This window comes from Macrotis lagotis, chromosome 4 (genome assembly GCF_037893015.1).
Source record: "Macrotis lagotis isolate mMagLag1 chromosome 4, bilby.v1.9.chrom.fasta, whole genome shotgun sequence".
NCBI lineage: Eukaryota > Metazoa > Chordata > Mammalia > Peramelemorphia > Peramelidae > Macrotis > Macrotis lagotis.
In genome coordinates this window covers 137,581,019-137,602,528 of record NC_133661.1, presented here as the reverse complement: position 1 = coordinate 137,602,528, position 21,510 = coordinate 137,581,019, and the positions used below count along the sequence as shown (strand labels likewise).

General features: G+C 32.9%; 1 long non-coding RNA gene across 1 annotated transcript in view; it reads right to left on the bottom strand.

The window, feature by feature from the left end:
- Window positions 1–3,506: 3,506 nt before the first annotated feature.
- LOC141520046 (uncharacterized) overlaps window positions 3,507–21,510 on the bottom strand; it is a 30,420-nt gene continuing 12,416 nt past the window's right edge. Inside the window, exons 3-4 of the long non-coding RNA XR_012477527.1 lie at window positions 6,659–7,039; window positions 3,507–3,779 (exon numbers count right to left, since the gene is read on the bottom strand). This is a non-coding gene — a long non-coding RNA (uncharacterized LOC141520046). The remainder of the gene's footprint in view (window positions 3,780–6,658; window positions 7,040–21,510) is intronic.

The following is a 21,510-nucleotide window of genomic DNA, read 5'->3' as shown; positions in this document are numbered from 1 at the left end:
TTTTATCAATGGAAATGACATTTAAGCAGATGCATTACTATGTGCTTCATTATTCCATCCTAAGAATCAATGGGTCTCACTATTTGACTTGCAAATGAAACCTATTATAGGTTTATTCTCCCCTTATTAGAATAGATCATCTTATTTTTCTATTTGGATACATAGCACTTACCATACTTGAACCAATAGTTAGTTAATGTTTCCATTCATTCAATCATTCACTCATTTTTTACTCAAAATAAAGAGTATTGATTCAAGTAAATACCTTGTGCTCAACTGAACCTTAGTATTCTAATAAAATAAGGACCAAGGGAAATAATATCCATTTTAATCACTAAAGCTCCTTCATTTTAAATATAAGAAAATAATATACAAATAATAGAAAATATAAAAATATAGAAAATCAAGGCACAATTTACTCAGTCATGTGACTTGTCTTTTAAAACTTTATTTATTTTCATCCATATGCACATGCATATTTTTAAGTTGTAAAATTTCCTTCCACCCTCCCTTCCCACCCCCTCCCCATAGAGACAAATGATCAAGTTAACATTGTACATACATATTTTGATAAAAATATTTACAGATTAGTATCAGTTATTTTCGGTATGAGGAATTAGTATTAAAGGAAAGCAGTATATGAGATAAATTTTATAAAGTGGTTATCAGATTCATAAGGGTTGTTACATGTGTGTGTGTTTTGTTTTGTTTTGTTTTTCTTCATCTGGATGGGTAGAACATAGACCATAGCTGGTCTAATACAGTTGTCCTAGCTCTTTGAACTGCTGAGAGGAGCTACTTCAATCAAGTTTGTTCATCTCACCATGTTGTTGTTGATGTGTACATTGTTCTCTTTGCTCTACCCCCTTCATTCAGCATCAGATTCCATAAGTCATTCCATGCTTGTCTAGAATCTGACCATTTATGGTGTTTCATAGAACAATGGTATTCCATACACATGACTTAATAGCACAGCCAGAACTAGTTAGGTTATATGACCACCCACTGCACCATATAGTGCTTCTATTTAGTTCTCAACTTATTTAAGTCCAGCTCAATCAATTCAACAAATATGTTCCAGCACTGTCCTAAAGTACTGGTACTGCACTAAGTGCTGGGGATTCAAAAAAAAGCCTCCCTTTCCTCTTTACCCTCAGAAAAACCTCAGGTTCAATTTTTTTCTGAGGATGTATTTGAACCTACACACACACACACACACACACACACACACACACACACACACACGCACACACACACATATCTTCTTTATTTCAAGTTCAGTACTCTACTTAGTATGCTATTTTATCTTATGTGATGTTAAAATAATGGAAACTTTCAATGACATCTGATTCCCTCTCTAACTGAGAAGGAAATATCCATAAAAATAAAGTTAGACAGAAAAAATAAAATAGGACAAAATATCAAAATGATTACTTGATTGACATCCATCTTTTTTGTTCAGTCCATTGAAAGTCATATAATTTTGTGTGTAGAGATGGAATTAGACATTTTTGAAAAACCAAAAAGAGAAAAACTCCCTTGCCTGCAAAAATAACCTCATCAACCACACATAAACCCTATTATAGTGAGTTGATAAGATTGGACATATATATTAAGTTCTAAAAGGGCATAGGTATATGATTAAGTCATTCACCTACTCAAAACCATAAGAATACACGACAGTGTCCAATGTTAATTTTTGAGAAGTATAGAAAATTTGTCTAAGTAGTGATAACAAAAACAGAGGCTCCATGGTCATGAGTTTGTAGATCATCTAGGCAAAACTGAAATGACTGTTTCTCTCCAGGTAAAGAGGAAAATGCCATTAATTTCTGCATGAAGGTAAATCATCCTTGAATTGAATACTACATTTGTACTAGTGATTGTTAACTTAAGAATCACTGGAGGAAAAGTGGAGTGTCTATTACTCATTTGGATGACCTTCCATTTTATCAGAGGCTGCAGGATAAATGTAGTCTCTATGCATTGTGAGAAAAATAGAGAAAGAAGATAAAAATGAATTTATTTGGAGGGGCAAAGAAATCACCATTTAGATTCTCAGGTATTGGACTAGTAAAACTAAAGCTATCATATATTTTATCTGGATTAAATAAAATGGGAATATGGTCCATTAGCTGGCTAATCAACCTTGTACTTAGTGACAGAAGCATTGTGGTCCTTATTTTTGAAATCATGAGGAAAACTGAGAGAATTTAAAATGATGCTCCTAAAGGGATGTAGTATTGGTTGGACTCAGAGAAGGCTGGCTACATTGATGCTAGCAGAACCTTGACCTTGCTGGCCCATTCCTATTTCAAGTGTCAAAGTATTTCTGAATTTTTCTCTTAGTGCATCTACCCAGGGCCTGATTCATAATCTTAATTGACTCTTGTGTATGAAGAATTCCCACTGCTGTCAGTTCAAATTCACCAAAGTTAAAACTACAGAATCTTGCTTATAGGCTGCTATTAGTTTATACTTCAAATATATATTTTTTCATTTATTAAAACCACAGTGTGAACCAAGAGGTCTGGTGTGGAGAAGAAACCAGAGAATGGATTTAGATTGTTCTCTAGCTTTGGAGCCATCAACTGCTTTGGACCATATTTCCTTCATCCAAAAAGCAGGCAAGTAATATCTATTTCACTGAGATCTCATTAGAGAATTATTGCCTGTAAAGTGCTTTAGGGGTCTTGAGTGAACATCTATATGGAAAGAAAGCCTGGTAGCTTAGTGCTAAGGGGAAGATTTAAGTATTGGCATTTTAAATAGTAATTAAATATAAAAAACCTTAAAAAAGTAAATTATCAAATTAAAGTAAAAGCCAAAGGCTATAACTCTGTCTTACTTTCCTTTAGAGACAATAGGCCAAAAGTCATTCTCTTTTAGAAATACTAAAAGCTTCAGGTTGATATCAAAGTGCTGAAAGTGTAATAGTGACAACAACATCATATGAAATTACAACAGGAATCTTCCTTTCTGCAGCAGGGTATGTTAAATTGGACATTCTGATCCTAGCAATTTGTTGCAAGATATTGCAGTTCCTTTTATTATTTTTATTTTTCTTTAACAGGCGCTAATTATTGAGCTTCAAATAGCGTAAAATATAACAGCTGTGCATCCTGTCAGTGCTGCATGGGCTGTTGAGAGTGTCTATGTATGCATATGTGGGAGCATCTGACAGTGGGTGGTTTTGCTGTTTGCTTTATAAATACATTTGAATAAATGGAATTTTAGCAAAGCAGGAGAAATGTAACTGGGATTTACAGCTGAGTTGGCAAGAAGGAATCAGGTTCCTTGAAAGACTGTTGCTTTTTTTTTAACCATTGCATTTTTTTTGAAAGGGCACAACATTCTATATTCTAATCAAGTTTATTTTAGAGAAGAAAAAAAGTTGGTGGAAAGGTGCTGTTATATGACTTGAAGAAGGAAGCATAAATGCAAATTAGTTCTCTACAGGATTTTTATCAGAGAGGTTCTGCATTTGAAAACGGGAATTAATCATAATTCATGTTTACATAACACTTTTTTTTGGAAACTACTTCTTGCTATTTCCAGACTGGAAGTACAGTGACCACTCATGGACCTGGGACGTTTCACTTGCTGAGTTTCCAACTTGAGCAATTTTTCCCTCCTCAGAGATTGTTAGTGACTTGTTAGATAAAGAACTGGTCTTGAAATCCGGAAGAAACTAGTTACGTGATCCTGGTTAAGTCAATTAACCTCTACTTGCCTTAGTTTCTTCAGTTATAAAGTGGGAGGAAATCTTTGCAAGGTTGCTGTGAGAATTAAATGAGAACACATTTGTTAAAAACAGAATAAAAATACTAAGCACAGTGTTATACAGTGAGAGCTATATAAATGCTTATCTCTTTCTCCCTTCCTTAGGTAGTCAACAGTTTACCATAATGGTACTAGACTTAGTGTTTTCATGTGATTGACTAAGTCCTATTGCAATTCAGACCTCCCCATCTTAGCCCGAGCCTTCCCAAATCAGGAATTTCATGAGAGTGCTACCATCACTGAATAACTTAAAAAAAAAACCTTTTCCTGGAGTAAGGAGGACCTGAGTTCAAATTCGGCCTCAGATATTTGATATTTACTAGCTGTGTGACTTTGGGCAAGTCAAATAGTCCCACTGTCTCATCAAAACAACAATAAAAAACATTTGCAAAGTCATTTATCTACATTATTTTATCTGGTTCTCCCAGATTTTGGCAGTATGTGCAATTTAGGAGGTGTATTATTATTAGTAGTAGCAGTAGTAACATTAGTAGTATTTAGGTTTTTGCAAGGCAGTGGGGTTAAGTGACTTGCCCAAGGTCACACAGGTAATTATTAAGTGTTTAAGGGTTGATTTGAACTCAGGTCCTCCTGACTCCAGGGATGGTGTGCTATTCACTGTGCTACCTAGATGCCCCTTCACTGTGCCACCTAGCAGCCCCAGAGGTGCTATTATCAAACCAATTTTATAAATGATGAAACCAAAGCTTAGAGACATTGAGATAATTGCTCTTATCTAAGGTGGAAATTGAGCCCAGTTCTGCCTGCCTCCGTATCCACCACTCTTTCTGCCAAGTCACAATTCTTCCTGAAAGATAAGATAACTGATTATAGAAGCTTTAAGGCTGTAAGTATTTCATATATGTGATCTCATTTGGCTCTCACAGTAGTCTTTTAGAATAAGGGATATTGATGTTATTAATCTCATTTTATAGAAGAAAAAATGAAGGCTCAATGAGGTCAAGTGATTTGCTAGGATCACAAAGGATTTATGTAGGATTTTAATCCAGGTGTTCACAATCTTTGAACAATTTAAAAATGCTTATTTTAATCAACAATTATAAAGTGTCTATTATATACCAGACACTGCATATGATTGGGGGGGGGGAGGATAAGCAGGCCTTGCTTTCAAGACTCTTATATTCTAACTGTTGTCCTGAACTATATCAATAAAATTAACATCTTAAGATGGTGACCTTTTCCTTGAAATTTTAAGTGGAAAGGGAACATTTACTTATATATCAATGCTGGAAACAAAATTCTATTATTTTATAATAAAATAGTATCATGAAAGATGCTGGATGATAAAAATAGCATTTCAAACTGTATATTCATCACCTTTGACATCTACAACAGAATTATCTTTCTATGTTTGATCTCTTTTGCCATTTCCATTTTCAGCATGTTTATTCCAATACTTGCCCATCCCTTTGAGGGCTCGTTTAACACTCTAGGTCTATGAAGTGGAAAAGCAACTGTTGACCTTATTGTCAGAGAGCATTTATTTACTGGTTACTCCTTAGATTAATGAAATCACAGATCCAAATCTTTGACTCCAGATAACCATGGTCAAAAAAAGACCTACTTCTTTATTTGATGATTTTTTTTGTTTTAAAAAACAGTAGCTATATTTTTACCAAAATAAATTAGGGGAGATATTGCTTTATATCTCTGCCTCCCATCAACCTTGCCTCCTCACCTGCTCTCTCCACATAGCACCTTTAGCATAATCATTCTCAAGTCAGGTACTGAAAGGCTCAACTATTCCAATAAATACAACAAAAAAATGTGAATCATTGAAATATAGGTTATTCTTAGAAGAAAATTTTAATAACAATCAACCTCTCAAGGAGAAGTCTTCCCTGATATCAGTCAATTACATGTGTGTCAACACTGGATAATGTATGTATTTTTAAAATGGTATGTTTATCAGACTTCTTGTTTTTTGAATCCCTATATAGTAGAAACAAAATTGACTAAAGTGAAATCCTATCTATGCTTATATTCCCATTTGCAGCACATTATTCTTTTGTGATCTTGGTCAAGTCATTTAATATGTAGCCATCAGTTTCCTTTTCTGTAAAATGAAAAAGTTGAAGAATTTTAGACAACAGATATTGAACAATGCCTCTCCTTGCTAGAAAAGTGATAAATTCAAGATGCAGATTGACATATTGTTGGATATTATCAAAGTTAACACTTATTTTGTTTGACCATGTAGAATGGAAGAAGTGGGAAGGAAAGAAAATAATTGCTTATTTATATACACATGTATTTTGTTGTTGTTGTTCATTCATTTCAATCTTCATGATCTCATTTGGGATTTTCTTGGCAAAACTACTCGCAGTGGTTTGCCATTTTCTTTTACCAGCTCATTTTAAATATGAGAAACTTTTGTGAACAGAGTTAAGTGACTTGTCCAGGATCAAACAGTTACTAAGTACCTGTCACCAGATTTGACCTCATGAAGATGAGTCTCCCTGACTCTAGGCTTGACACTATATCTGCCATGTCACCTGACCATGTCCATACATTCATACATATTATCCATCCATCTGTCTATGTATCTATGTATCTATCTATCTATCTAGCCATTTAATCCCTTTTTCAAACCCAATACTCTATCCATTCTACCACATTGTCTGAGAGTGGTTAGGTATGAATACATGTATATTTGTATGTGTGTGTGTGTGATATATTCCATTTTAAAGTTCAATGAGAAGGTTATAGAGCATTTGCTACCATGAGGGTTTTTTAAAAAATTATCACGGTTAAATCAGTTTTAATATGTAAGTTATAAATACCAAATCATAGTACTTATCTATAGAAAATAACCTCAAATGCAACAAAAAAATCTTCTGAAAATGTTAGGCACCTGCTTTATGATTGGGTCAGGTTCTTAATCAGTTCCAGGATGTTTCTCTTGAAATCGAATAAAAGGATTTCTCCAGGAATAGTTTGGTCTTCTCGGGTTATGGTGAAACAAAATATGTAAAGTTTGATGCTTCTGAGTTTTAGAACAAGTCTTTTAACATTCTCCCCTTTTAAGTTGGAAAAATGTATTGAATAGAGACATTCTTTTCAACTCAAAAGTTCTTCATGAAGGCTGGGTCTTTTTGTTGCACTGGTAGTACAACAGTGGCTTTTGGTGACCTTGACAAGTATCCCAGGGAGACTTTATCTTGATTAAAATGGCTCCAGACACAGAAGGGGAAGGGCTCTGACATCATTCTGAAGAAAACCTCAACAGGACAAGCTGTAAAAGAAAAATTAAAAAAAAATATTGCCTTCTTTAGGAGGAGAGGAAAAGAAGTAGAAAAAGAGGGGGGGGAGGGGAAGAAAAGTCCATACAGTTCTAAATGGGGAGTGCTATAAAAACATGGCTTTAATTTGATTAGTCCTAAACACTGATTCTTTAAGCTAATGAGTATTGTGTCTCTCTACCCTCCCAGCTCTGAAATCTTGAAGCACTTTTAGTTCTGTCCTAAGAAATAGTGCCAGGATTATATCCAATATTGACCTAACCCATTCATCTGCTTTCACTGGACAAATGTCAAGTTCATATTCTTTTCACTTTGAGGGGGAAGGGAGAAATGGAAGGAGGTGGTGGTGGAAATAAAACTGTTGTAACTTAATACAGGTGAGGGGATTTATTTACTGTTGATCATGGTTGGTGAACTTTTTGTATCTCACATATGTGCAGGGTTTGGGTCAAGGTGCATATGCCATAAGAGGGACAGGAAAGAAAGAGAGTAAGGAGGCTGTTGAATGAGAAAGAATATGAGAGGGAAAGGTCAAAAGGATGAAACAAGGTAACAAAGGAACAAGGGGCTCTGGAAGAAATTTATAGTGATGTGATCTGAGCCCAAGGGAGGAGTCTACACAAGAATTCTCACTGACTATAAAAATGTAACTAATGGCTGTTAATGGCCCAGTGTTATTTTCTTGAGTAAGAGGTCTCATATTTGATGGAACTGGGGAAAGAGGAGAAGCTGTAGGTAAGCTAATAATGAGATATAAGCATCCTAAAGAATGGTTTTTGAAAGTGGGGATTCTTCTCTCCTAGAGATATTTTACTATGTCCATGATTTGCTCCCTTCCCATCTCCCAAGCAAAAGGAATCTATATCTTTTAGACTTCTCCCTTAGTGTTACTCTACAAAATTTCCAGTCTCCTAAAGATTCTTTCTTCTGAGAATGGATCGGGTAATGCCATGAGTCAAGACTGGACAGAAATGAAAGAAAACTTTAAAACCAAACAAAAGCTCAAGCAAAAAAATGTTTTGTTTTTCTTTTCTTTAAAAATTGTTGATTTATGACCCAATTCATTCTTTTCACTTCTGAGTTGAGCTTCTTGGTTGTAGCATGCCAAGAAGACAACCAATTATAATAGAAAAGCAAATCCCTACCTTTACATTCACATTTTTTTTTTAATTTACAAACCCTGGGACCTTGAGCAAGTCATTTAGCCTTAATTTTCTCATGTCTAAAATGAGCTAGTTGGAGGTCTCTGACATCCCTTCTAGCTCTAGATTTGTGCTCCTCTAAAGAAGGATTTCTTAATGTATGTGTGTTTATGTATATATATATACATATATCATAATGTATATGACCATGCAGAGATACATAATTGGTGTACTTTGCATACATATGTATTATAGGCAATTAAATTTTGGGGTTTTCTGTTTCATGGAAAGATATTATGGTTCATTGGAAAGAACTTTGATCTTGTCTTCTTTGAATCATTCAATTGTCTATTCTGCCCTCATTCCATTGTTAAGGTTGTTCCCTCTAACAGAAATACATTCCTTCCTTCCTGACATCTATTATCACCACTGGCTCTACTTCTCTATCATCTCCTTTGGGAATTTCTTCATAATTACAAATGTTATTAGTATTGTCTTTCTATTCAAATAACTATGGTTACACACACACACACACACACACACACACACACACACGCACATATGTTGTAGCAAAGTAAGAAAGTAGTAGCTCCCCTTTATATTCTCAGCCCCATCACATTATTTTGCAAATAATGGTAGCATAACAAATATTTCTTGTATTAAATTGGATTAAAAGAAACCTTAGGGACCAGTCCCTCTTGGTTGTTAAATCAAGGAAGTTGAAAATTATATAGGTTGGATAGACCTACTCAGAATTACATGGTAAATGAGAGTTAAATCTAAGACTAAGACCCAAGTTTCCTAGTACTGTCATGTAATCTCTCTCTGTTACCTCATTTGTAAAATGAAAAGTTTGTCTCTATATCATTTTTACCATTCTTTCTATCTCAAAAATTCTAATTCTACAGGCATTTCCATGACTCATTTTCTTGGGAATATTATTTCCCCCAGAGATTCCAAAACCATTGGAATTCTACATCTCATTGTAGAAGATAAAAGTTTCAAAGAATGAGTCAGTTGCTGTTAATAATGGAGTCTTAAAAAAGTAAGTTTTCCTTTTTTTTACTAGAATAGTTTGAAAGGTGAGAAAAGAACTGCTATAATTTTTAATGTTTAGTGTACCATAAAATGTGACCACTACAAAAATAATGGTTGATTTAAATTTGTGTCTTGTGGAATGCCACATTATTTTTTCATCTCATCTCATAAGCTGAAACTCATTAATTTTCATCCATTGCTGTTCCTAGTAAAAGTAGAGTCCTATTTCAGCAATGTTTAAGATATTAAGAAACAATTAGTTGTGATAATTTGGAAGGGATTTTTTTCTTGAAAAAAAAGAAATTTTCTGAAAAAATCCAAAATAACACCAGACCCTTCTAGAGAGATGGTATATATATATATATATATATATATATATATATATATATATATATATATGTTCAACAAATATTAGCCAACCGATTGCTATAAAACTCAATTGTATTTAGTTGTCTTTACAGAATTTAAATAAAAAGGAAGTTTTCTTTTTTTATTGTCATCAAAATATTTGATGCAAAAATTAGGCATTCTGTCCTCCAACCCTTTACTCATACACATCTTTATACATACACAAACTCAAAATTCTAAGCAAACACAAGCAAAATAGTTTTCATGCTTCTGCTCCATCATTATAACTATGGAATACTGATGGATTCAAAGAAAGGTACCATTGAGTAAATGAATGAGTGAGTGAGTGAATGAATGAATGAATCAAGATAGATTTTGCTGTGCATTGAGTTGATTCATGGAAACTCATTGAATCTGAGCAATAAGATGTTGTATGGAATACAGTTTGGGTTCAAACTTTGCCTCTTACATTTATTAGGGTGAACTTGGGAATGTTATTTCATTATTGTGGACTTCAGTTTCCTCATCTGTAAAATGGAGATGATGATAACACACCACAAAAAGTATCTTTGAGGAGAAAATATTATATTCAAGGCATTTTGCAAACAAAGAGCTATTCCATATTAGCTTTTATAATTTTCATTCTTCTTTTCAATAGATAGAATAATGTGATGATTTTAGCACCTTATAGCTAATTCTCTTTCTCTCTGTATCTCTGTCTTTGTCTTTGTGTGTTTGTGTGTGTGTGTTTGTGTGTGTTTCTCTCCCACACTTCACCAATACAGATGATTAGAAATTCAGTTCTGGGTACTCTTACTTTTCTTTTCCCCATTTACACATATAATATGTGAAAAAAATTTAAGAATTGTGAGTTTAGTCGTTTTCTGTGAATTAATGTGATAAGAGGAATATACAAAAGACAATCCAATCCACAGTATTAAATAGGACACTCAGACTTGGTTACTGCCAGAATAATCAGAAATTCACCATCTTTGGCTGATGAATTTGAAATTTTTTCTTGACAGATGGAGAAATTTGAAAATAATTTAAAACACATAAGCTTAATTTCTGTAGTCTATATGAGCATATTTGTTTGAATTTTAGCTAGAATGGAAAACCAAACTTTAAATTTCTCTTGAATTCTATTGATTACTTGTACCAATTCTATTGTGAGTTTTGTTGCTGTGTGTTGTAGCTGGGGCAAGAAGATACTATTTTTTTCTCTCTCCTGAAACAGAAATAGGAAACATCTGAGAACTGACTGAAATGTTTTATTCTGTTTTATTCAGAGGGAGTTCCTTATTTGAGCCTCACTCAGTGACCAATAGATATGCCAAGTGAGTCTTTTCAAAAATTCTGCCTTTAGAAATAAATGTGCAAGTTGGGATATTACAGTCCTGGACCTAGATCATGAGTTTCTAACCTTCAAAAGTCTGACCTTTGAGCAGAACTTGGGAAAAGAAAAGAAAGACAAAATGAAAAGACAAAAAGGAAAATAAATCAAAAGCAGCTTTCTTAGTAACACCAACAACTCAAAGGCCAAGTGCAAAAGGACTAGAGCTCTAATGATATCAATTAAGCTCAATCTACTGTGACATTTTAGATATATTGTACCTACTGAGTATACTTAAGTCCATATGTAAAAGGTCATTAACTGGATCCAGAACATAACAAATTATCAGCAGAAGACTTCCCCGCCCTGCAACCCCAATACTTTCAACTTTCTGTAATAAATTATAGCCTGTAATGGTTTAATGTTGAGAAGCTAATTCCATTTAATTTTTTTTCTAATACTGAGGAAGTGGTTTTTGTATTATTGTATGTTTAACAACAGAAACAAGAGGTTTCTTGCTTTTGCTGGCTAGTTTTCTTCAGTTTGGGAGATGGTTTGGGCTTACTATTGCAAGGATTCCACAAAGTGTACTCTCTACTCTGACTGAGTTTCCATAGTTTCTTTCAGGTCACAATGGAATCTAAATAGCCAAGAGATGTCTTTGATGAAAAACTTCAATATTTTATTTGGAATAGTTGAAGCTTTTCCAAAGTATATCAGGATTCTACATTAATAGTATTTCAGGATACAGTGTCCACATTTTTCTTATAGACTAACAATAAAAATTTACTACTCCCTGTTCTAACAGTTTTTATTCTGAAGTTGCAATCATTTTTGTTATTGTTGTTGTTCAGTTATTCAATCATGCCTGACTCTTCATGATCCCACAGATTAGAGCGTTCCAGACCCTTCTGAGCTCCACCATCTTCCAAAGTTTGTTCAAGATCATGTTCATTGCTTCCGTGATACTATCTATCCATTTCATCCTCTACTATCCCCTTTTCCTTATGCCTTTAATAATTCTCAGCATTAGTTTGTTTTTTTCCCAATGAACCTTGTCTTCGCATTTTGTGAACCAAGTACTTAAATGTAAGTGTTAGTATTTGACCTTCCTGTGAATAATCTGAGTTAATTTCTTTTAATATTGACCAATTTGAATTCTCTTCTGTCCAAGGGATATTCAAAAGTCTCCAATTCCACCATTTTGAAAGCATCAATTCTGCAGTGCTCAACTTTCTTTATAATCCAACTCTCAAAGCCCTACAATGCTACTAGGAAAACCATAGGTTTGACTCTATGGACTCTTGTCAGCAAGTTTATGCCTTGACTTTATAAATTACTGTCCAAATTTGCCTTAATTTTTCTTATAAGAAGCAATCATTTAATTTCATGACTGCAATTGCTATCTAAAATGATATTTGTGCACAATATAAAATTTGACACTGTTTCCATTTCTTCTCTGTCTTTGTGGGTAGAAGAAGAAGTAATGGGACCAGTTGCCAAGACCTTAGTGGGTTTTTTTAATGTAAAGTTTCAATAAAATGTTTAAGCTCTTCTCTTTCACTCTCATCAAAAGGTTTCTTAATTTTTCACTTTCTGCCATCAGAGATGTTTCATCTGTATATTGGAGATAGTTTATTTCTTTCAGCCACCTAAATTCCAGGTTTTGTTTCATCTAGTCTGGCTTTTTGAATGGTACATTCTGCATATAATAAATAACATGAAAATATATCGCCTTTTCATATTGTTACAATGTGAACTCAATCAGTTGTTTTATATTACTTGACTTAATTCATATTTTTGACCTGTTCTTTTTTATTATTAAAAATTTATTTATTTATTTATTTTCATTCATATGCACATATATATTAAATATATATATATAATAATATATTTACCAAATTTCCTTCCACCCTCCCTGCCCATCCCTCTCCCCTCAGCAGCAAACAGTGCAGTTAGCATTGTACATACATATTTTTGATAACTATGAGTACAGATTAGTCATTTTCTGAATGAGGAATTAGGATTAAAATAAAGAGATACATGAGATAATTTTTATAAACAAGCAGTTCAACATCATTAAATCCCTCATGATTTTCCCTTCTTGTCCACCTCTCTATGTTTCATCTGAGTCCTATACTTGAAGATCAAACTTTCTGTTCAGTTATAGTCATTTCAATTGGAAAGTTTGAAAGCCCCCTATTTCATCAAATATCCATCATTTTCCCTTAAAGATTATGTTCAGTTTTGCTAGGTAGTTGATTCTCAGTTGTAATCCAAGCTTTCTAGAATATCATATTCCAAGTCATATGCACCCTCAATGTAGAAGTTGCTAAATTCTGTGTAATCCTGATTATAGCTCCACAATATTTGAATTGTTTCATTCTTACTGCTTGTAATATTTTCTTCTTGACTTGTGAGTTCTGGAATTTGGCTATAATATTCCTAGAATCTCTTTTTGGGATCTCTTTCAGGAGGTGATTGATGAATTCTCTCAATTTCTATTTTACCTTCTGTCTCTAGGATATCAGCACAAGTTTCTTTGAGAATTTCTTGAAAAATGGAGTCTAGGTTCCTTTTATGGTCAGGACTTTCAGGTAACCCAATAATTTATAAATGATCTCTTTTGGATCTGTTTTCTATGTCAGTTGCTTTTTCCAATGAGATATTTCACATTTTTTGAGGTTTTTTTCATACTTTTGGTTTTTATTTTATTTATTAATTTCTCACAAAGTCATCAATTCCCTTAGCTCCATTCTAGATTTAAAGGAGTTGTTTTTCTTCAGAGACCTTTTTTATCTTCTTTTCTGTCTAGTCAATTCAGTTTTTTAAGGTATTCTTCTCCTCATTAACTTTCTGGACTGCTTTTTTCCATTTGACCTAAATTAGTTTTTAACATGTTATTTTCTTCGGTAATTTTTGCATCTCCTTTACAAAGCTGCTGACTTGGTTTTCATGATTTTCCTGCATTGCTCTCATTTCTCTTCCCAAGTTTTCCTTTACCTCCCCTACTTTATTTTCAAAATCTTTTTTGAAGCTCTTCAATAGCCTGTAACCAACCTATTTTTCTTGGAGGCTTGGATACAGAAACTTTGACTTTGTCATTTTCTGAGTGTGTATTTTGATCCTCCATGGGATCAAAATAATTGTCTACAATCATATCCTTTTTCTTTTGCTGTTTGCTTATTTCCCCAGTTTATGACTTGATTTTAACTCTTTGTAAGGTGGGGTTCTGTTTCCAGGATGGAGAAAACATTTTCCCAAGTAATTGAGAGTTTTTGAGATACCTCTCCCCCCAGGTACCTCAATTTCTTCAAAGCCTTATGGGACCTCTGATTGCTCTCTTGGACTGTGCTCTAGTCTGTGGATGACCACAAGAACTCCTCTCTGCCCTAGAACTGTGAGAAGGATCCTTGCCCCTCTGTGACAGTATGGGGCCCTAGACTGTAACCTGGATCTGAGTAGGGGCAAAGCAACAGAGGCCTGTCCCAGGGATAGCAGAGAGGCCTCTGAAGTCTCTTGACACTCAGGCAATCTGTGGGCTGAGCATTCTGGTAGTAGTTGCTGAGCAACTCTGCAGATTTCTGGGACAGGGCTGTACTGAATCCTGTGCTTGCTTGGGCTCTAGGCTTACTTTGGTGTGGCAGAGTTTACCCTGCTGATCTTCCACCTTTTCCTTGGTAGACTCTGGTCTGAGAGGCCTGGAAATCACCCCCACTGCCATGTACCCAAGTGCCCCCAGGGATCCAGGTGCCCTGTGGGCTGTTCCTGCATGGCTGGAGCTGGTTACTCAGGTGAGGCCCTGGCTGTGTTGCAGTCCTTTCCCACTCTGGTGGAACAGACCCTTCTCAACGATCTTCCAAATTATCTTGGGCTGGTAAATTATTTCACTCAGTCTTTCTGTGGGTTCTGCTACCCTAGAATTTGATTAGAGTCATAGTTTTAAGACATTTGAAGTGATCTGGGGAGAGCTTCTCGAATTTCCTGCCTTCACTATTCCATCTTGACTCCACAGCCTTTAATGACTTCTAAAATGCATTGTAAATGCTGATGATGGAGCCACATGACATTCACACCTTTGCTTATAGCAAAACTTTTTAACCTCTGGTTAAAAAAAATCTTTTGTGGTCCAATGTCAATTCTCAATCCTTGCCCCCTTTTAACTCTGTAGTGTTTGACACTATTGACTGTCTCTTTTATTCTTTATGCTAAATTATTTCTCCATTTTTGGTTTTTCATGACACCATTTTTATTAATTCATATCGATCTTTCTGAACTCTCTCTCTCTCTCTCTCTCTCTCTCAAGACTCCATTGCTCCTTTCATTTAGCAGACATGAAAATATTATGAAAATTAATGCCTGGTAATTATTTTTTCCTACCCTAGCAGTCTGAGGTCTCACAAGAGAGAATCCAAAAGGTAGTGAGCTCTTTGCTATTAGGAATGTTCAAACCTCATAAACGGGATTTCTCTATTGAGCAGAAAATTAGAAAATTTTTAAGGACCTTTCCATCTTCAAACCCATGATTCTATGAGTGTAATCTCAAATTATGAATATAAAATAGTCTTTTGGTAACACATGTGAATTGAAAAAAAAAATTAGTTCCCATTACCTCTAGATGACCTTAAAATTAAGCTATGTGGCTGTGTCTTTTTTTTCATAATATTTCTATGAGGTTTATATTTCCCAGTCTGGATGATTCTCTGACTGTGTTTCTAGTAGGAAGATGAAGGTTTTTATTCTCTGTTAGTATCCATCAGCAGCCAAACCTTAGGCCTCATGCCACTTACAATATAGCATACATATATTCACACATACTAATTATGTATGCTTATATATGATTTTATTGGGGTTTCTGTGTTATTAGAAGCAGGATTTATTACTTTAATGTGACTTTGAGACAAATATGGATAGCAGAAGAAAGATGGGAATGAAATGGAAGAGAAGGATTTGAAAGGTTATTGTATAATCATATCTACCCATACAATTTTGGAAGACTTTAGAAGGCAGGTTTCAATAATAGCCTAAAGTCTATGCCTTAGGGAAAATGGTCTTTTGTTCTCTAAATGTTTATTTAAAATTTAAGTGTCATATCAATTTACCCCTACATTGTGAATATCTTTTCCTTTTCTAATAGATAAAGCAATTCAGTTACAAATTAAATAATAATATCTACTTAGTCTTCTCTGTGGAAATTATCTGGACAAATTCTCTGGACAACTGTTTTTAATTGCTATCTTGGGAAAAACAGTCTCAGAGGTCTAAGCAGAATCAAGATAATTTCCTTCTTGATATTGTCAAAGAGTACAGAGGTTGCAAGGTCTGTACTAACAAAGACCAGAGCTCAAATATATCATCAGAATTTCATTAACTATAACCTTGGGCTCTTCTTCCTTCATTTTCTTCAACTATAAAATATTGGGAGGGAAATTAGATTAAATAACTTTTAAAGGCCCTAACAACTTTAAATCCATTATTCTGTGACTTTTGTAAAGCTCTTAATACAGTGTCTGACATATAGCAGGAATGCTAGCTATCACTATCATCATCCACAACAACAGCAACAATCTTATAGATAGGCACATTAGCCCTTGGAGATGGTTGACTGGCTTGAACTCTTCTGTTTATAATTTTTAAGGTGATGAGGGATGTTGAGGGTGATGGTGACAAGGATTCCTCCATTCCTTATCTAGGCAAACAAGTAATCACATTCATATGTTCACATTTTAACTATTGTCAGTTGAGTAGAAATACACATATTTCTAGATATGTCACATATAGTTGCTCTTCATCTGATTGTTGTTCAGGTCTCTATTAGCAATTGGAGAAGGTGGTTTTCATTTTTAAGTCAAAGGGCTTGCACTAACCAAGATTTAGGGACCTAAGGTCAGCAGAAGGAAAAGGTAAAGGAAAGTGGTTGATATTATGCTTAATATAGACCCCTCAAGAAAGAGACAGATCTCTCTATTATGTCAATACTGCATAAAGAGCATTGATGTGTCACCCTCCTTATTGGTTAAAAATTTTTATTAATGTATTTTTAAAAAATATTTATTAATATAGATTTTTATTTTTGACATCAATAGGCTCTCTCTGTATTCCCCCTCATTACTCATTCCAGAGAGAAATCACATATAACATATATGTTTTTAAAGAGAAAAGAAAAGGAGGAAGAAGAGGAAAATATCAGCAAAATCAAACAACAAATTTAAAAGTATGGAAATCGATATAATGTGTCACTAAGACCTACTTCAACAAAGGTGTAGAGTAGGAGTATCTTTTTTAATATCTCTCTTCTTTTCAACCATGGTTATTCTTTGTTCTATTGAACCATTAAATTTTGATGCCTTGATGATTGTTATTCTTTGCATTTACATTATTGAAATTTTTTTGGCTCAACTTTTTTCCTCTGTATCAAAATATGTCTTTCCATGTTTTTCCCATTTTGTCTTATTAATTATTTATTACATTCTAGCAATATTCTATTACTTTCATTTATCACAAGTTTGTTTTTTATCCTTTCCCTAATTAATGTACATTCAGATAGTCTTTATTTTTTGTTGTCAAAGAAAATAAGTATTGTCAAAAAATGTTTTGTTGCATTTAGCGATATTCTTCTTAACAATGGTATCTCTAGATATATGTTTCATAATAGATTCTTTGTGTCACAGGGCGCATATACTTTAGTTATTCTAGTTATATAAATACAAATTGCTTTCCAAAATTGTTTTACTTTTTTTTGGTGTTCCGCATTGAACAAATGGCCATTTTTGTCTTTGATCATTTGATGGGTAAGAGGTAGGAGCTTAAGGATGTTTTGATCTGCATTTCTTTTCTGTTTTGAATCATTCTTTCATATGGATTTTAATACTATGTGATTCTTTTGAAAACTAATTTTTATATGTATGACCTTTCATATAATTTATTTATTGGGTGATGACTTTTGCCTTTATATCTAAACCATCCTATTATCAACATACATAAACATAAAATATGTTACTATAGGTAAAATTATTTACAGATATGTACATATAGATATATGTCTGTGTGTCTGAGTATGTTTGTTATATAATATCACATATATTCATATTGTACAATTGATTATTTCATATAACAAATTATATAAAAATAATACTTTAATCTGATAGATTTGATTCTTTATTTGATCACTTCCATTCTTATAAATAATACATTAATTTTGCTTGTGGAAAATGCTTTCCAGTTTCATGTAATCAATGATAAATGATACCCATATTGAATTTTAAAATGCCTCTATCATTGTTAACTATTTGTTTTTTAGACTTATCTGAGAAAGATGTAATTTATTTCTCTCCAAATTTTTAATTGCATGCTCTTTAATATTAAGGTAAAATATTTTAAATTCATTGTGGAACACAGTATAAGGTACTACATTAAGCCTAGATCTGCTGTTTCCAATTTTACAAGTAGATTTCTTTTTTATCAATATGCAGTTCTTCCTAAGTAACTGATATTTTCAGTTTATTGAACACTGGGTAAATGAATTCTGCTGTGCTGATTGTTCCTTGTCTAACCTGTTACATTGATATAACTCTATTTTTAATCTAATATCATAAGCTTTTGAAAACGGTTTTCTTATTTGATTTGAATTCAAAATTGCAATTCCTCCTTCATCCATTTATTCTAAAAGTATTTTCCTTATATTCTAGATAGTTTGCTTTTCCAAATTTTGTCACAGTCTACAAATTATCCTTTAGAGATAGAGTTTGATTAGAGAGTTTGATTTATGTAGTATTAAATTGTATTAAATTTAGTAATTTTATCATTCTTCTAATTTAGCATGGCATATAAAAATACTGAATATTCCTCTAGCTATATAAGGTTTTTTTTAATTCAAGAAAAAAATTTTCAAATCAATCTATATTATGCTTTGGTAACTTTGTCACTAAAAATTTTGTGTATTTCATAGTTATTGCAATCATTCATTTCATGCCTTTTGAATTTTGTTTATATCAAAAATATTTTACATTTTTGTCTATTTTAAAGTCAAATTATAAATTGCCTTGTTTTATATCTTTACTGATTTCCTATATTTTAGGAAATCTTTTGCTTTTTTGTTATTGCTATAATATTTAGAATATGAAATAATAGTGGAAAGAGTGAGCATCCTTACTTTACTCCTGTACATATTAGAAAAGCTTCTAATATGTTTTCACATATAAAGTCTGCCATTCATTTTATAAGAAAATTTTTATATGATTAAGAAGTAATCTATATGCCCATACTTTCTAAGCATGCATGGTTATTGTGCTTTGTCAAAGATTATTATTTTTTATCTATTGAGATAGTAATCCTATTTCAGATGTTTTGATTTTTAATGTGATTAATTACATTGTTTTCCTAAGGCTGATCTATTCTGTTATCATTTGTTTAAATTTCACTTTGTTATAATGAATAATTTCTTGGATGAATTGCTGTAGTCTATTTGATAGGATTTAATTTTAGTATATTAAATAATTTGTTATTAATTAATGCAATTGCCTCAAAGTTGTTCTTCATTTTTCCACAGTTTAGTTATTAGGAATCAATTGTCTCACAAAAGGATGTGGAAAGGTACTTTTATCACATACTTTGGGAAATAATTTTTATGGTATTAGTACTAATACTAAAAAATTTATAGCAATAATGGGATTATTTTGTTTTTCTTCCATTTTCTTAGGACCTAATCCTAAATATTTTTTTGATATTAGATTATATGATGCTTTCACTTTAATTCCTGTTTCATAAGATATTTTATATTTTTCATGGTGTCATTTTCTTTTATGTTCACAGTTTTCTTAGTCTACAATTGTAATAGATTTTATAATTCCGTTTATTTTTGATTTTGCTTTGTTCATTTGCTCTTGACTTTATTTCCTCCTCTTTTCTTTTTTTTTAAGTTTTTTTTTTTTTGCAAGGCAATGGAGTTAAGTGGCTTGCCCAGGGCCACACAGCTAGGTAATTATTAAGTGTCTGAGGCCAAATTTGAACTCAGGTCCTCCTGACTCCAAGGCAGGTGCTCTATCCACTGTGAAACCTGTCCACCCCCCAGCTTTTCTTTTTAATCAGATTTGTTACAGATTGAGTCATTTTGATTCTTTTTGAAAATTTAATTTTCCTAAATAACTTCTATATATTTTTTGATTTCCTGCCCTAACTTTTGATATCTTCTCTTTTGTGCTTATTTAGGTTTATATAGCTAGGTGGCACATTGAAAAGAATATTAGAAAAAAACTCATATTCCTGAGTTCCAATATGTCCTTAGATACTTAGTAGTTGTTGTGATTATGGGCAAGTCTTACCTATTTACCTCAGTTTTCTCATTTTACAACAAGGTGGCACAGAAAATAGCAAACCACTTCAGTACCTTTGCCAAGGAAAACCCCAAATGGGGTCACAAGAGTCAGACACAATTGAAATTACTAAATAGTGGGGTGGCTAGGTGGCACAGTGGATAGAGCACCAGCCCTGGAGTCAGGAGTAACTGAGTTCAAATCTATCCTCAGACACTTAATAATTACCTAGCTGTGTAGCCTTGGGCAAGCCACTTAACCCCATTTGCCTTGCAAAAAACAAGCAAAAAAACAAACAAACTTAAAACCTAAGAAATTACTAAATAGCAACTCCAATATATGTATCTTGGTTTTCTAATATTTTATATGCATATTTTGTTCATTATCATTTTTTTCATTTTTCTCTTTGGGCTAATTCTAAATTTTCTTGCAATTATCAAGCTTAAGCAAATATCTTCTCTCCTCCTTCAATAGAAAGGTTTTATAATTGAGTACATTTTCTATGTTGACCCTATTTCCCTTAATGCTATTTCTTATTGCAGGGCAAAAAGATAAAGTATTACTTGTTAAAGTTGTTTCTATAGACTTGTGGAAACTATATGGAAATTGCCTTGTTTCCCTTTCATTTCTATAGGAAACACTAATAACTTATGCTAATATCTATCTTTAATCTATTTTTCAATTTTTATACTTAGGTATCTTATTTCAATTGATCTTTCAATTGATTTTTTGTGCCCCCTTTTTTTTACTTTTCTTTTAATTGACATTGATTTTAGTCTTTACTAAAACAAAGAGACAAAAAAAGATTCCCTGGTTATAACCTGGTCAGTCAATTTAAAAATGGCTTCTACATTAGCTACTGTCTTTTTCTGGGTAAGATGTAGTCATTTTTCCCCTAAAATTGCTTTTACACATGTCACCTAACTCTTCTGTTTCTCATCTTTAATAATATATTAAAAGTATATAGTTATAAGACTGATTTTGTTTATAAAACTTTGTCCTGTATTATTTCATTTGTTTATCCTTATTTATTTATTTGTTTATGATATATTTTTTATTTTCATTTCCCATGCTTACAATTTCATCAAAGTCCACCGTTTTTTAAAGCATATGTTCATTTAAACTTGTGAGTTTTTTTAAGTATTTTGAATAATTTTCTACCTGAATATCCTGTTTGTCACATATCCTGTTTTGTCACAAGCTTCATGTGGATATTCTCTAGAGTTTATGTTGAGCACTTCTAGATGAAATTACTACCCCAGAAAAATAACTCTGAGTGCCATTTTATATAC